Source organism: Onychostruthus taczanowskii, unplaced genomic scaffold, assembly GCF_017590055.1.
Source record: "Onychostruthus taczanowskii isolate IOZ18803 unplaced genomic scaffold, ASM1759005v1 scaffold52, whole genome shotgun sequence".
Taxonomy (NCBI): Eukaryota; Metazoa; Chordata; class Aves; order Passeriformes; family Passeridae; genus Onychostruthus; species Onychostruthus taczanowskii.
Genome location: NW_024502791.1, coordinates 7,388,120 through 7,404,223, shown reverse-complemented (window position 1 = coordinate 7,404,223; position 16,104 = coordinate 7,388,120).

Below are 16,104 nucleotides of genomic sequence, written 5' to 3'. Positions count from 1 at the left end.
ACCATGTGTCCCCATTTTGCTGCTGGAAACAGTGTCCTAGGCATGGTGTGCTAAGCACAGTGCCCTTTGTTGTCATTACAGACCTTAAAAATCTGCATTCAGCTTCTTCTTTCCCTGCTTACACACAAAACTTTCTACTCCTCTGCCTACATATCAATCATAATATTTTGGTTACAAAACTCTAGAAAATCACCAATAAAACCAATTGATCAACAGAGCAATATACTCTAGAGATAAATTACAAGAGAGGTGGCTCTGTACAAAACACCAAAGGGCAGGTTTTAATAGGGATTTAGAAACTTGACACTATTGGAATTAATCGGTATTAATTAGTGTACTTTCTGTATTATTTCACTCAGTCAAGGCACTTGTCATTCTCAGAAGAATAAAAAGATGTAAGTACATGAGTGAGCATAGTACTGCAAGACTGGACAGAGTCTGATAGGTCTTACACTGAGAAGCCCAAGTAGTTTTTCTAGGAACTGAGCATTGACTGTAAAGCATTGGACTAAACCGTAAATGCAATTGATTTCTCTGTGTAGTTCAGGAATGAATTTAAATTTCCTCCTGCTGAAATTAAGGATCCTGCCAGCTGGTTTGACAGGAAGAGGATGTACTTCTAATTATGCAGATTTTTGGAAGCTGCCTTCAATATTGAAAATGCAAAGAAAATTTTTCATCTGTCCTGGCAAATTTAAATAAGATTGTTCTAGAAATGTATATCCAATATATACTGAAGAATATACTTATGCTTATATTTTTGTTATTAACCGTTGCAGTGTATCAGAAAATACTGTAATTTAGTACTCTTTTATCTGCACTGGTTTATATCATTTAAGAATAAAAAATTTCATTATTTGTTTTATTGGCATTTGTGGGACCTGCAGGGTAGAGCAACAGCTGTGAGAGTGCAGGATGTAAATAATCTTTGGAAAGTTTTTCGTTATGTCCTGAATGCTAAGTACAGTGACAAATGGACTGTGATTGAATTTCTTAATGAAGAGATAGAATAATTCTAGAAACAGAACAGTTTTCCCTGGTTGCTATCAAACACATTGCATATGCTGGTCTATTGGGGTTTTTTATACTTCACACATCTTAAAAGCTTGGGAAAGATCTGACAAAGAAGCAAATGGCAGTAGGAAAAGAGGACTCCAAAAATTTGAGATCTTTCATCATTTGCAAAGGAAAAGTCTTGGAAATTCAAAGACATAGTGAAGACAGCAAAACTGCAATCCCCATCAATACTTTCTTTGATGCAAAGTTGGATAAAAAATAAAGAGAAAGCTGGCTTCAGTACAATATATTGATCTGGGATAGAGTTAATCTTCTTAATAGTATTTGATATTGGGTTGTGTTGTGGATTTGTGACAAAATTACTGTTTATAAGGCAGGGATATTTTAGTTACTGATAAGCAGCACTTGCACAGAGTCAAGACCTTTTATGCTCCCTCACCCCAACCCAGCAGTAAAAGGGCTGGGAGTGCACAAGGAGCTGGGATAGAACACAGTCAGGACAGCTGACCCCATATGATCACAGGGAAATTGCACACCACATGGCATCATGTTCAGCCTAGAGAGCTGGGGGAGAAGACAGGAGGAGAGGATGTTCAGAGATACAGCGTTTGTCTTCCCAAGGCACCCTTACACAGGATGAAGTCCAACTTTCCTCAGGGTGGCTGAACATCTGCCTGCCCATGGGATGTGGTTAATGAATTCCTTGTTCTGCTTTGCTGTGTGCAGCTTTTGTTTTATATATTAAACTGGCTTTATCTCAACCCACAAATTTTCTCAATTTTACCCTTCTGACTTCCTTCCCCACACCACTGGGTGAGAGTGAGGCAGCAGCTGTGTGTGGTTGAGATGCCCACCAGGGTTAAACCATGACATTCAAGAAAATAAGCAAACACTGTTCAGATAACAGATGGTTTAGATAGGATGGGAAAGAATTTTGAAGCATTAAACATAGGTTATGGTGCTTACTGGACGCAGATACTTTTTATGCAGGTGATTATAGTTTCACATAATGACATGGCTAATTCCAGTAAAGGGAAGTCCACTATCACATAGGAACAATGAGGGCAGAAAACTGCTTGTCCTCTCAAGCTACAGTGGGCTAACTACAGGCAGGACAAAGCATAGCTTAAATGCCCTGGAAACTAAGATACTCCCTGATTGCAACTGGGTCATTAAATAATATTTACCTTTGGTTTTATTCTTTTTCCTTTTTATAAAGACTGTGGTTAAAATATCAGCTCTTTTTGCACTAGTACAGCAGTATGAGCAAGGGCACAAGGCAGAAGATCTCAGCTGTTCTTTCCAAACCACAAACCTTCAGATTTCCTCAGGACTCTTCTGCTCTCCAGCCTGGCTCTATCACCTGGGGAATTTTAAAGGAGAGTAAGCAGATCTGTGTGTTTTTCTACTAGCCGAGAAAGAGCATTTGAGCCATATTAAGAGGGAGGGGATCACCTATCAACTAATAGAAATGAAGAGAGCGAAACATCCCAAAAAAGCATCCAAAAAACATCTCCAAGCCCAAAAGCCCCAAAGAAAGCTGCAGGGATCTGAATTTCCTGCAGCTTGATTGGTGTTGATGCTGCAGGTACTTCAAAATGCTGGTGGGCTGATAGCTCTGTGAGAGCCATCCCTTCACCTGCCGTTCAACCTGTCTCCCTAACACGGCAGCTGCATCAGCAGGATAATTGCTGCAATTCTTCAGGCTTATGCAGTATTAACACAGTGGGAGTTTTTTTAATTTCTATTTTTTTTCCTAAATTAGACAGTCTCAGAGCTTATCTGCCCAGTGAACACACTACTAAATGATGACATTAACAAATTGCCCTCCTTCCCCCACTAGAGTCAGCGCTACCCACTAATTGCACAATGGCTTTTGCACAGCTGTCTGAGATGTGCCCTTGCCGGAATGGGCAAATGCAGATTTCCCAGAGCAGCCCGAGGCCCAGGAGATGGCAGTGTTTCATAGCTCTTGTGCACACCTGGTCTGTGCTACAGCTGCTAATACAGCAGTTGGAGTAAATAACTTTCCTTCAGAAGTGATAATTTTCTGGTAAAATGATCAGCAAATGGAATTCTCCGAGTTCAGAAGTCTTAGTGGAAAAGTACCAGATGAGTCTGAAGCTTTACCCTCTGATGCCAGCATATGAAAACTGTTCCCTGACTGACCAAATCAATTCCTTAGCTAACTAGTGGTGTAGGAATAGCTTTTTTATTTATTAGCAAATAATTCCCTCAGCTGCTAGTTTCAGTCCAATGCCCAAGGTTGGCTGCTGCAAAAATATTCTTGCAGATAAAAGTAAAATGTAGAGCTTGATCTGCGACATAAGACACACACAGCGAGTGACAAACAAAAATAGAAGTATGTTGCTGATTCCTATGTGCATCCTTACCTGGAGTTTACTTGGATTTAATCAGCCAGTCCCCATATTGGTTTGTTATTGTGCCACTACAGGGACAGTGTTCAGGTAAGTCTGCAAAAGCAGAAGACAAGGCAGTTTCTGAAGGTGAGGGACAGAGCACAGGAGCTGAGCTTCTGTCCATAGGTAAGGGTGGGACTGGGGACAAGAATCTTGCTGTGGGCTCATGTAGGGTAAGAGAAAAAGATATTTGTTTTCTTTGCTTATTTCCCTATGGGGTAGGTACTCACTTTGCCAGCCCAGAGCATCCCTGCCAGCCCAAAGCATTCCTGCCCAGCCACAGCAGCAGACATGCCTCTGCAGGCATGCACCTCCCATTTTGTGGCCAAGCACTGCAGATCTGTTTTGAAAATTTAGGTCTCAGCACACATGAATCCTGTTCTGCTGGCCCAGGGCAGGCCAGTGTCACAGCTGGGAGGGCTGGCTACCTCACCTCAGTCTCTGTGAGGAGGATAGATCCCATACCTGTGCAACAAGCACTGGCCTTTGCGCTTTCCAAAAGACTTTACCCACATAAACCCACCAACATCTTGTGCTAAAGCACAGAAAACTGCCAGAAGCATGTGAGAGACCCCAAATCATCATCCAGGACCTGCATGCTGCCCCCATGGCCACCCCTCGAGGCAGCTCACTCAATTTGTCTGACAGACAGTCAGGAGAGGCAACCCCCACAATGCACAGCACCACAGCAAAAAGAATAACAAACTGTCCCCTCTCCAAATGCTTGTGCCAATTTAGAAATTAACATAATTTCTCTTTTGCGAGTAGCAAATATTGGGCTCACCGAATGAAACCATCAGCATCCATTACTTAATTAGACCACAGTTTTGCAATTGGGGAAAGAATTATCCACTGGGATACAAGTCGTTCCTCTAGAGAAGTTTCCTGTGTTTCCATCTTGTATCCTGTTGAGTATTAGAACTGAGCTAGTTGCTCTCTCTAGCCTCTGAACCAGGTAAAATCGTCATTAAAGATTAATATTGCCTCTTAACACACTCGTAGGCAACTGCTGTGTCTTGTACCCTGCCTCCTGCCACAGAAGGAGCATACAGGAAAATTAATAATATGGGACAATCCTAACTTCAGTTGAATAATACAAGACAAATGATTTGACTGCTTTTTTTTTTTTTTTTTAATAAACATTTTTTTCATATGAATTTCTGAAGAAAGCTGAAACTAAGATTTTTGAGGACAGACACAGGAGTCCTGGCTTACAGGCATTGATTTTTTCTGATTCAGCATCAGAGGAGACATAAGCTACCAAGAATATGTTTGCAATACAATCGAATCTCATTGCTGCACACATCACATTCAATACTGCCTTACAAGAGTGCTTTCCTAGACCTTGAAAACTTTTTCCAAGGCCACAGGAACTGAAGCAGTGTCATTGCTCCTGAACTCATGAGCCCAGAAAATATTACTGCATTTCTCTGGTTTGTTTTGTATTTTTTTCCCCTGAGGATATTTTAGCCAGCTGATGTAGTTGTCAGTCCATTGCCTGCACATTTAAGAATCAGATGCTTGAACACCAGCAGAGATGGCCAGTGGACAAAACAGGTGAACAAATACATACCTTTGAGCATGTGAATAAGATATCCTGTAAGGTGGGATCCCCAAGAAGGCCTGTACTAGACCTTTGTGGCTGAGACCTCTCAAGTCTGCTCCTTGGGAAGAAAATTTAAAATCCATCTCTGGTTACTGTCATGGCTTGGGCATAGCCTTTTGTTCTTAAGATTTATGAGACCCACCCTTGTGATCTTCTGCTTCTGTCTCTCCATAAACCACACATACCTGTTATAAAATTTGCTTACCAGTGCTCTGCCTCTGCACCTAGTAGTGGCTTTCTCATCTCCTTTTCTGACTCAGTCCCCAGAGTTTCTTACAGAGAACCATGCCCTGCTAATCACAGACCACAAAGTAAATGTACTTTAGAGTAGTCACTGCCATTTGGGCACAAATGAAGGCAGCCTGGGAATGGCAATAAGATGGCAGTAGTAATGCAGTCAGGGAATCCAAACCTATGTAGACAAACTCTTAAAAATCTAGTGGCAGTCACTGCAGTTTCGGTGTTATTTCTACTGCTAAACCTTCTAATTAAAAAAAAAAATAAACATCAATCAGTTAATAATTTGAGTCCCCTAGATTGTTTCTGATAAAATTAACATTTCAGTTGCATGAAGGATCTTTTAATGAGCCACCACTAACAAGAATATCTCTCTAATTAACTCAATTTATTTAAGACAACAATGCAGTCTTTGGAGTAGTTTTGCTCTTATTCCTGCATCAATTATGCTGGAAACTGAGATTTTGTAAGATTTGTCATGCCTGTTAGAAAATAAGAAAAAATTGTCAGAGACTAAAAGAAAAATTGTTTTAAAGCTCACTTGTCTTTAATACTTTGTTGTTGAGTCTGAAATAATATGCAGTATTTGTGGGGGGCTAAAGTTTTAGATAAAAATTAAAGGGATTCTAACCAAATAAGAAATTTACACTTTGGCAGAAGAACATTGTAGGAAGGATTCAAGAGGCTGGGGATTGCTCAGACAAGAATCATAGGTTTTGGTTAGCAAAAAGGCAAGAGGAAGTGAAAGGTGTGCCCATTTCCCTTAAGGACTTGAGGATCTCCATTTCCCTCTGCACTCTTTCCTTGGGACCCAGGCTGATCATCACAACAGAGATGTCCCACTATCAGAGAGGCTTCTTTCAATTCACAGACCTTGAGCCAGAGCAGCATCCTTATGCAAGCACAGTGCTTCAACACACATTTATTTGCTCCTTCCTCAGGCAGCAGAGTGGCTGCGTTGCTCTCAAGAGGCTTTGGGAGTCTGTTCTGCTGCTCACTGTCTCCCTCCACAGTGGGGGTGGACAGGCAATCCCTTCAGTGAGGGTGTGAATGCCTGTGGGCAGCCCATCCTCATGTGCTTAGCAGCTTCTAAGCTGACAGAATGCTCACGAGTTGGAGTGCTGAGGAATCTGCAAGGCTCGATGCAGCCCCCAGGTGCTTCACCAGTTTGGATGGAAGGGGAATATAACAATAGATTGGTCTCTAACTTGAGACCCCTCCTGGAAATCCATCAGTCTAGTGTAGCAGGCACAGGGCCTGCAATGCCTCCATGGCATTCAGCAGCCTAAGATGGAAATGCTGAGTCACGATGACTGGACCTTAGAAGCCCCTCTCTTCCATCTTTGGACCCTTGCTTATCTCTCTGTAAGACCATAGGTCACTTTCCCCTCGACCCTTACTATTAGACAATTTCTAAAACTCCTGTACCCTATAAAAACCCCCACTTTTGCCCAGTTTGACAGACGATACTGTCCCTGAGAACCTTTGCAGAAGCCTCCAATAAAGACATCTCTGTGGAACCTCATACAGCCTTCTCCTCTCTCTCCCGGCATCTGCCAAAGGCATTTAGAGCTGAAATCACAAATGAGCTGATAATCACAAAGAGCTGAGCTGCTTGCTAAGACTGCCTGTGGCTCTGGAGCCTGCTGAAGGGCCTGGACAGCTCATGCTTAATTGGACTTCTCTGTCTTAGACACCCACGGCAGCCGGGGTAGGGGAGACCATGAAATGCCAGAGTTGCTTCGGTCTAGGACTGAGACTTCAGATGTGATCCATTCCTTTTCTGGAACAGAGCTCACACTCAGTTTATGTCCAGATGCCCTCCTAGACTAACACTAGCCTACAAGGTTGACGATGACAAGGTTTTAAACCTTAGAGGTTTTGGAGAAGTAGGCAATGTTCATACAGCTGAAGAAAAGCAAGCTGGCATGGAGATTTGTTTTCCCACCACAACTTATTTTAAATTGAGGGGTAATATGCAACAACCCTCAACCTCGTGTTCAGTTCCCCAGAAAAAGATCACCATTTTCAACTTAACACCTTGATGATTTGCTCTTGAAATTATGTAATTTACGGGGCTTATATCATCAAAGACATTTAGCCATCTAAACAGAACTTTATGAAGACATTGCTGACCACTCAAGACCTATTTTAAATGTAATTAATACTCTCTTGAAATGACATGTACTTCCTTTGATAAACCCTCTTTAACTGACAAGGTTTAGCTGATGCTGTGGCAGCCACAGGTCACTTGATTACAGAAGCTGGGAATATTAACACACCCTTTCCCCACTGGCTCTCACAGCTGGATCCCTTCACAGCAAAAGGAAGCCAGAAATAAAGACAATGTAATAAAAATTCTTGCATGCACTGATGAATACTGCATGCATTACAGCTAGATGAAGTCTATATCCATATAAGCACATAGTTCTTTTCAAAATCACTACAACCAATTCCTAAGTAATTCAAGGTCTGCCTTTATACAGACTACCTAAAACAGCTTATCCATTATCCAAACATTTTTAAAGGCCTGCATTTGAAAAAATCTCCCAAATTCCCAGCTTCACTTATCTCAGTTATTATCACTGCTTGGAGAATAAGATTTTAAGGACAAGAGTTATACATTTGAAGGACACTTCGTGAAAGCCTATCAAATGTACATGGGAGAAGTGCCTCTTTTTTAATTTCCTTTTTTAAGCTGCAGTGGGGCTTGCACATTATACATGGAATAGATCACATTTTTCACAGTTAAAATCTATTTGTAAACAGATGCATCAAAATATTGTACCAGATGACTTATATGTAATAGAAACAGAATGAAATAGAATTGAAATGAAATAAAAAACATCCAAGCAATAAAAGGACTATGTCTGAAAGCAGAAAAAACCAAGTTATCTATTTCCAATTCCCACATTTTGTACTCCAGTGTCTCCATTCCCTATCTCCTCTTTCCTACCCAGTCTGATAACGTCTGCTTTTTCACAGGAAAGCAAATCAAAGCAACAACGATAAAAGTAGCAAGAGGAAGCAGGTAAATAAAAAAAAAATCATTTAATGCTGTGGGAAATCTTCCAATTTTTGCCAATTTGCATATAACTATGAGCCCCCCTGATGGTTTCTTCTGCTGTGGTGCTGTGCTCAAAGAAATAGATCTGCTTGAAACCTCAGAGCATGCCACCTTCTGAAAGCCTGGCTGCCTGGTCTCAGATTCCTGAGAGCTGGACATCCCAAATGGCCACTGATGTTCCAGTTCTATGGCTTTCTTAAAAAATCAGCAAGAAGACTGATATGTTGTACCCATCTCACTGGAAAGTCTACAAACACTCCTGATTAGATGGGCTGTCTAGACCAAAGTGTTATGATTAAGATTTAAGAGAGCTCTTGTTCACTTTTAATACAATTATTTACCTGAGGCTATATTTAATTACCTGGGTCTTTAGCCCCTACTGCATTCAACATTGATACTTCCCCATGATCTGGTGTGTATTTCCTTTCAGCTGTTGTGACAGAGAGGTTTTTGGCATTGCCATCAGCAGTTCTCTGATTGTCATGTAAACATCTAAATATTATTATCACATCTTTATACACTTACATCGGTGTGGATGGGTGGAATGCAGGAAAATAGAGATAGTGATGAAGGTAATCTCACCTGTAAGGAGCTACAGCTGTGCTAAATATCAAGAATTAGGAGCACGCCTGCCCTTAATAGGCCACAGCTATATCCAATTAGGATGGGTATTGTAAAAGAGCGAGTTCTGGCTGAAAAGTTAGATGGAGTTTGTTGGCTGTGCTGAGAAGAAGAAAGAGGTAGTGCTGTGAGAAGATACCCATGAGAATTCACCAAGAAGGTATGAAACCTTTGCAATAAGGTGGCAACACACCGGGGCAGCAACATCAGAGAACAGAGTGGCAAGATGTGGTTTAGCACAGGCTAGGAGAAAGCAGAGGCAGGCAGAAAGAGGCAGAGCCTTTCCTTTGCCTCAGTGTGAGATATGTAAGGATATGTGTAGATTTATATTAATTTGTGTTTTGGGTTTTTTTGCAGAATTGCTTTCTATAGGGGGTATTGATAATCTATGTATGTTCTTTCACTCATTTGTGGCAAACCTGACCTTTTTCTTTAATGTAATATGTGAATAATCACTTTTAGTTTTACTTCAAACACCATGTCTAAGTCAAAAGTTTCTCTGTGAACAAGGTACTGTACCTTGCACTGTGACAGCAGAAGACAAAAGAAACTTGGTGCAAGCACTAATGAATGAATAAATCAGATGAGAGCACACACCACCAAGGGAGACAGCAGCTTCTGCTGCTTAAAATGGGCTGGGAACAACTGATGGTAAGCTCCTTTTCTGTCCCCTGCATACACCTTCAGTGAAGCCTTTCACAGATTATATTATTAGTACACTTTGATGGGAAAGCTCAGTATTCTCTGTGCCTGGGCTGTGCTGTGCCCCTTGCTCTGATGCTGCATGGGCTGCCAGAGACAATAATGCTCCTGTGTGTGGATGTACAGAGGCTTGAGCTGGAAGAGACCAGTTTCCTATTTTCTTAGAATAAACAAGATCAAAGACAGGCCCTTTCACAAAGTGCTTGATATTCTCAGTTCATGTGATAGGAAACTTGAAAAACATTTCTATATTACTTATGTGTTTCAGTTTTCTAAACACTTATCCTGCTCTAAAAATAGTGTGAAATCAAAGTGAGTGCAATAAAATGCATGAAATTTCTTGTTAATATGTGAAGAACAATTGATTTAGCATTATTTAGATTTTTATAACTCCCTCAAATTTCAAAGGCTTTGCAATGTAGTGTATAAATGCTGATACAAGGAAACTGACCTCTTCATTTTTCAGCTATTTTTCCTTTTTCCCTTTTACTGTAAATGAGATAGGACTCTATAAGACTTAATAAAGATAGCCAGATGCAAAACTGAGAGTCAGGGAAATACTTCATTGATTCAACTTTGAGAAGAAGAAATAAAGTGAATACAAGTTCTCTTCACATGAATTTAATCTAGACAGAAACTTCAGCATTTGCTGGAAAACATTTGTCCTGTGAGGCCTCCTTCAGCACCAGAAAGATCCTTCATGTGCTGATGACAGCTGCAAGGTAGGTTTGCTAAATCTATTCAGTTTGGAAGTCTTTAGGAAATGCTTGAAGTCATAGTCCAGCTGGCTTGCTGTGCCTGCCCGGCTTTTGGGAAAAGACATAAGAATGGGAGCTTACCCCTTTGCAACTGGGAGGAGTGAGGGCACTCAGCCCAAAAGGATGATGATCTCTGAGTGTCTGCAGCCTGCGCACATCATAAATTTGGGGTTGTTTAGGTTTGAGGCATCAGGTAGAGAGAAATGCCTGGCAGTTCCCACCGTGCCAGTGGATCCCCAGTGGTGGGGAGCCCTCTGAGAACTGGGGAGATGGACCAGCCCAACACCACAGCAGACTGAAGCATGGCAGAATGCTAGAAATGCCCAGCAACACCTCACAGATCACACTGCAGCTATGGCCAGGATTTCAAGCAACACCTTTTCTGGCTTAAATGTTGTCTAACTTAAGTCTGACTTGAACGTTGCTTTTGAACCCTAGTTATGGCAAGAGGGCCCAGGATTTCAAGCAACACCTTTTCTGACTTAAATGTTGTCTGACTTGAACGTTGCTTTTGAACCCTAATTATGGCAAGAGGGGCTGTTGTTTAAACCCACTGAGTCCTTGTGTGTGTAAAACTGTAATAAGTCACTTTGTTCTGACCTGGTATTTTTTCTTAAGCACCCAAATAAGCACGTATTTTGTGATTGATGTAGTTGGGTGCTTGCACTGCTCAATGGGACACTGTCTTCTTTTGCTGTGACAGCACAAAGGCTGAAAGAAATAGCAAGTGAACTGTATTGTTCAGACATTCAGCGCTGACACTTCATTTGTTCAAAAACCACAGGCTCAGCTGGGATATTTTGATGGTTTTCAGCCATGGGCTTTCTCTTGAGCACTTTTTTGAAACTTTTGCCCTGAGTCACAGGGGAGAAAATCTTACCCTTTCAAAGAGAAGTGCCTTATTTAAGAATTGGCCTTTAAGAAACAAATCAGATATCATAATTTTGTAAGACTTTTGATTTTGTAGCTGGAGCTGTGACACAGCTTGCAGCAGAGAAAATTGCAGAAGCAGGCAAGTACAGCTGGGTGCTGGTTCTTACTGCTGGGAAGGGTGAGCACCTCTTAGTCTTAAAGCCCCCCACAGAAATACCTCAACCATGGACTGGTTTGGCTACAAGGAGCAGGACAAAAATGGGGCAATCACACTGTCTTTGCAGTCCAAAACCCAGGAAGTTCACCCAGGAAGAACACCACATGACTTCCAAGATCCTGGCTGCTTTCAGTCTGGCTGGGTATTGGCATGTGGCACTGTAGGGCCTTGAGCTTTCTCCTGGAGACCAGAAAACACACATTTAATGAGAACAGCAGTGATTCAATGTCCAGCCATCCCCTTTTGTGAGAGAGGATGGAGAAAATCCTACAGTGGGATCCACTTTGGTTCTTGATCCTGCTTCCCCGAAGGCTAGTCTGCGACTCCTTGAAATGGTGACACAGTAGGAATCAATCATAGAATCACAGATAAATTTGGATTACAAGGTACCTTGAGAGGTCACCTAGTTCAATAACCCTGCAGTAAGCAGAGACATCTTCAAGTAAACCAGGTCTCTCAGAACATCACCCAGCTTGGCTTTGAAAGTTTCCAGTGATGGAACATCTACCACCCCTCTGAGCAACCTGTTTCAGTGTCTCATCCTCGTAAAAATTTTTTCCCTCGTATCTAGTGTAAACCTACTCTCTTTTAGTTTAAAGCAATTACCTCTCTTTCTATCACTACACTCCCTGATAAAGAGTCCATCTCCACTTTTCCTGTCAGCCCCCTCTAAGTACTAGAAGGTTGCTGTAAGTTCTCCCCAAAGCCTTCTCTTCTCAGGGCTGAACAACCCTTTGAGGTGCTGCCAAAGCCCAGCTTTAGGTAGGAATGGCATTTGAGGACTGAGGTTACCTCCTTCCTGCCTCAGAGAGAGGGGTGGGGCTCAGGAGCTCTGGAAATCATTCTAGTTCCATGACTGCTATTGGTAGCAACTTTAGCTGCATGGCACCTTGCTAGGTGGAAAAACTGCTCTGGTGAAATTCTTTATTAATCCAACATGAATTGTAACAAAGCCAGGGCACAGGAACAGGTAAGTGTTTCAAATATGGCATAATTCTGTTAAAAGTTCTTCACAAATCCATTTTCCAGCTTGTGGTGAATGTAGCAATTAAGTTTGAAGTTGCTAAGAAAAAAGAGACAGGAACTTTTCAGCCATTATCATCAAGTAATTACCAAAGGTTCATTACTTACTGGAGCTCTGCTTCCTGTAATATTTGAGTGAGCAGTGAGCACTTTGAGCTGACTCCAGAAGATCCTGCATTACCTGTGGCTGAGAAGAAAAGGAGGGAAGGACACAAATTTGGCTTTCTGGCCTACTTACCCACCTGGTAGGCATTCTCTTTATGGTGCTCAGAGACTGGGATGAGGCAATCCCCTCAAAGTCCTTTTAAAACTATAGAAACAACTACCAGGACATCAGCTATAGCTTAGGAATATATTGTCATAACAGTTGAAGGGTGATATGGTTATCAATTTAAAACTACAAATTCTTTCAGAATCCTTCAAAAAATTCTTTTGGGGAATTCTGTCCTATATATGTTACATAGGACATAACTTGGAACACTTCTTAAAATATAGCATGGGATTAAAGCAGTGGAAGGTCATTAAATGCTTTTATTTGGGTGATCTTATGGATGATTATGTTCTTGTTTATTATCTGATTGTGTATAGTGCTCCTTCCAAGCATCAGACAATGACATGTGCTCTTCATCATTAAAACAAAAGCTTTTTGAGTATTATGAAATATGTAGACTGGGGCTGTACAAAATATTTCAATAAATTCTCTATAAACTCAGCCTTTTTCCTCTGAAAAACAAAATGCTCTTAGTCAAGAATCACAGATACCCAAGCACTCTATCTTGGCATTTTTTTTAAAGAATGATTTCCATTTTTCCAGTTAAAATGTGTTTCAGTTTTAGTAAATTTTAGTTAAGAAAATTTTTGCAGACAAAACAATTCAAAAGAAGTGAAAATATATAGCAAATAAATATCGCTCAACACAAAGTACTGTGCTTTTAACCCTTCTTTTCAAATATCAATATTGAAAAAAAATGCCAAGTGAAAGCTTGATTTTATTTTCATGGATTCTGAGTCAACAATAAATAAAAATACAATAAAAGAATAAAAACCTGCAACAAATGGACAAATCACAGCTGCTTGGGCAGTTTTAGTAAAAATGACAGATCATTCCAAGAAGCATGTGAAGGTACTCAAATGGGTTCAGAGGAGGGCAGCAAAGCTGTGGAAAGGCTGGAAGGAATGTCCTGTGAGGGCTGGCTGAGGGCTTTGGGCTTCTCTGGTTTGGAGAGAAGAATGCTGAGTGATGACCTTGTTGCTCTCTACAGCTTCCCAAGAGGGGGAAGCAGAGAGGGAGGTGTTGATCTCTTCTCCCTGGGATCCAGCGACAAGGTGTTTGGGAATGGCTCAAAGCTGTACCAGGGGAGCTTTAGATTGGATATCAGGAAGCATTTCTTTACTGAAATTGTGGTCAAACACTGGGACAGGCTTCCTAGAGAGGTGGTGGATGCTCCAAGACTTAGTGTTTAAGAAGATTTTGGATAAGGTCACTAACAACATTCTTTAATTTTTGGTCAGCCCTGAAGCAGTCAGACAGTTGGACTGGATGATGCTTGTAGATCCCTTCCAACTGAAATACTTCTATTCTATCCTATTCTATTCTAATTTGGTAGGTGAATTGTCTTTGCACAGGGGAAGAACAGGAATTAAGAGAAGTGATCCCTTCCAAACTTAAAATATTTTAAAAATAGAAAGTTCTGTTCACAAAGAAAAATTATTTGTATTAGGCACTTCTCTCCTGTCTTTTAATGACGTTGGCATGACTGCCTTCTATGTAGTCTAGTTTGAAATTAAAACATTAAGCTTACAGGGATTAATATTTTTAGCCCAGTCAATAGCTCGCTTTTCCACTTTGACAATGTAGATGTTAGCACCTTCAAGTGACCTTCAGGGGGGACAATAGAAACATTCTCTTCTTTCCAAGCTGAAGGCTTTTATGAGGGGTCCAGAGCCTGCTAGCAGCTGCCTTTGGCTGCAAGCCTGCTATAAGTCTGTTTATTTGCACTCTGTATCAAGAGCTATAGATGTGCCAGAATAAACTATGAGGGCTTCCTCCAGCATGAAAGAAATATTGCAAACTAAAACTGGAAATGGTTTGGAAACAGACAAAGATTTCATTCTTCCAGCAGTCTATATGAAGCCATGCCACAGCTACAGAAGAGTGCATGTGTGATGTCCCTGGCTAAAATGTCAAAGAGAAGAAAATCCATTCTGTTTCACAAGGTTAAGTGGAAACGTCAGTCTGATTGACTGATGCTTTTAAAAGAGAGACTCAGTATCTGGTAGAAGAACCTAAATTGGCTTTTACACTTCATTTGTTCTCATCCTTTGGACAGCAGTGTGTCTGTGAGGGCAAAGAGTTTCCTTCCCCTCCTCAGTGTGACTGTGAGGACTGTCTCTGAAAGACACCTTGCCATTAATGCTCTGGGGGAAAATTATCCTCAGTGTTAAGCTCTTAATGAACTTACATGTAGGATGAATTTGACTAAACAGTTCCCTTGTGAAGGATTACCAGAAGACCTGCTGTCCTTGTGTATTTTATAGACACACATTTTATACAGACAGTGAACTAAGCTTGGGTATCAGCTGTGACCAAAGCAACCAAAGGTTTCCTTGGACTAAGTGCTGCATAAAAGCCCTCCCTGTGAAATAGTCTCACTTTTTCCTTATACACACAAAGCTGGTGAGTGGAGAATATAAACCTAATTGAGAAATGGTTGATGTACTTTTTAATTTATTGCCTTACCATCACTAAAATTGTATTCAATAATCCATTACTAAAGGAAGCCTCTTATTTTTTCTACAGTGACTGTGCAATGCACGTCTATTCTCAATTTAAATGGAGATACCAAGAGTAATTGTTGCCCAATTTATTAGATGGCTTTGGCTGTTCTTTTTTCATGGTCTAGTCAATTTTAAACCTGCTAAAACAAATTAATCTGTGTACAACCTTGCCATTAATGCTCTGGGGGAAAATTATTGCCAGTGTTAAGCTCTTCATGAACTTACATGTAGGATGAATTTGACTAAACAGTTCCCTTGTGAAGGATTACCAGAAGACCTGCTGTCCTTGTGTATTTTATAGACACACATTTTATACAGACAGTGAACTAAGCTTGGGTATCAGCTGTGACCAAAGCAACCAAAGGTTTCCTTGGACTAAGTGCTGCATAAAAGCCCTCCCTGTGAAATAGTCTCACTTTTTCCTTATACACACAAAGCTGGTGAGTGGAGAATATAAACCTAATTGAGAAATGGTTGATGTACTTTTTAATTTATTGCCTTACCATCACTAAAAGTGTATTCAATAATCCATTACTAAAGGAAGCCTCTTATTTTTTCTACAGTGACAGTGTGTAATGCTCGTCTATTCTCAATTTAAATGGAGATACCAAGAGTAATTGTTGCCCAATTTATTAGATGGCTTTGGCTGTTCTTTTTTCATGGTCTAGTCAATTTTAAACCTGCTAAAACAAATTAATCTGTGTACAACTATGGCACACATCCTGAGCAAGAACTTTCAGCAGTGTGTATGCATGTCTTGTATGAGACAACTTGGAAAAAAAATC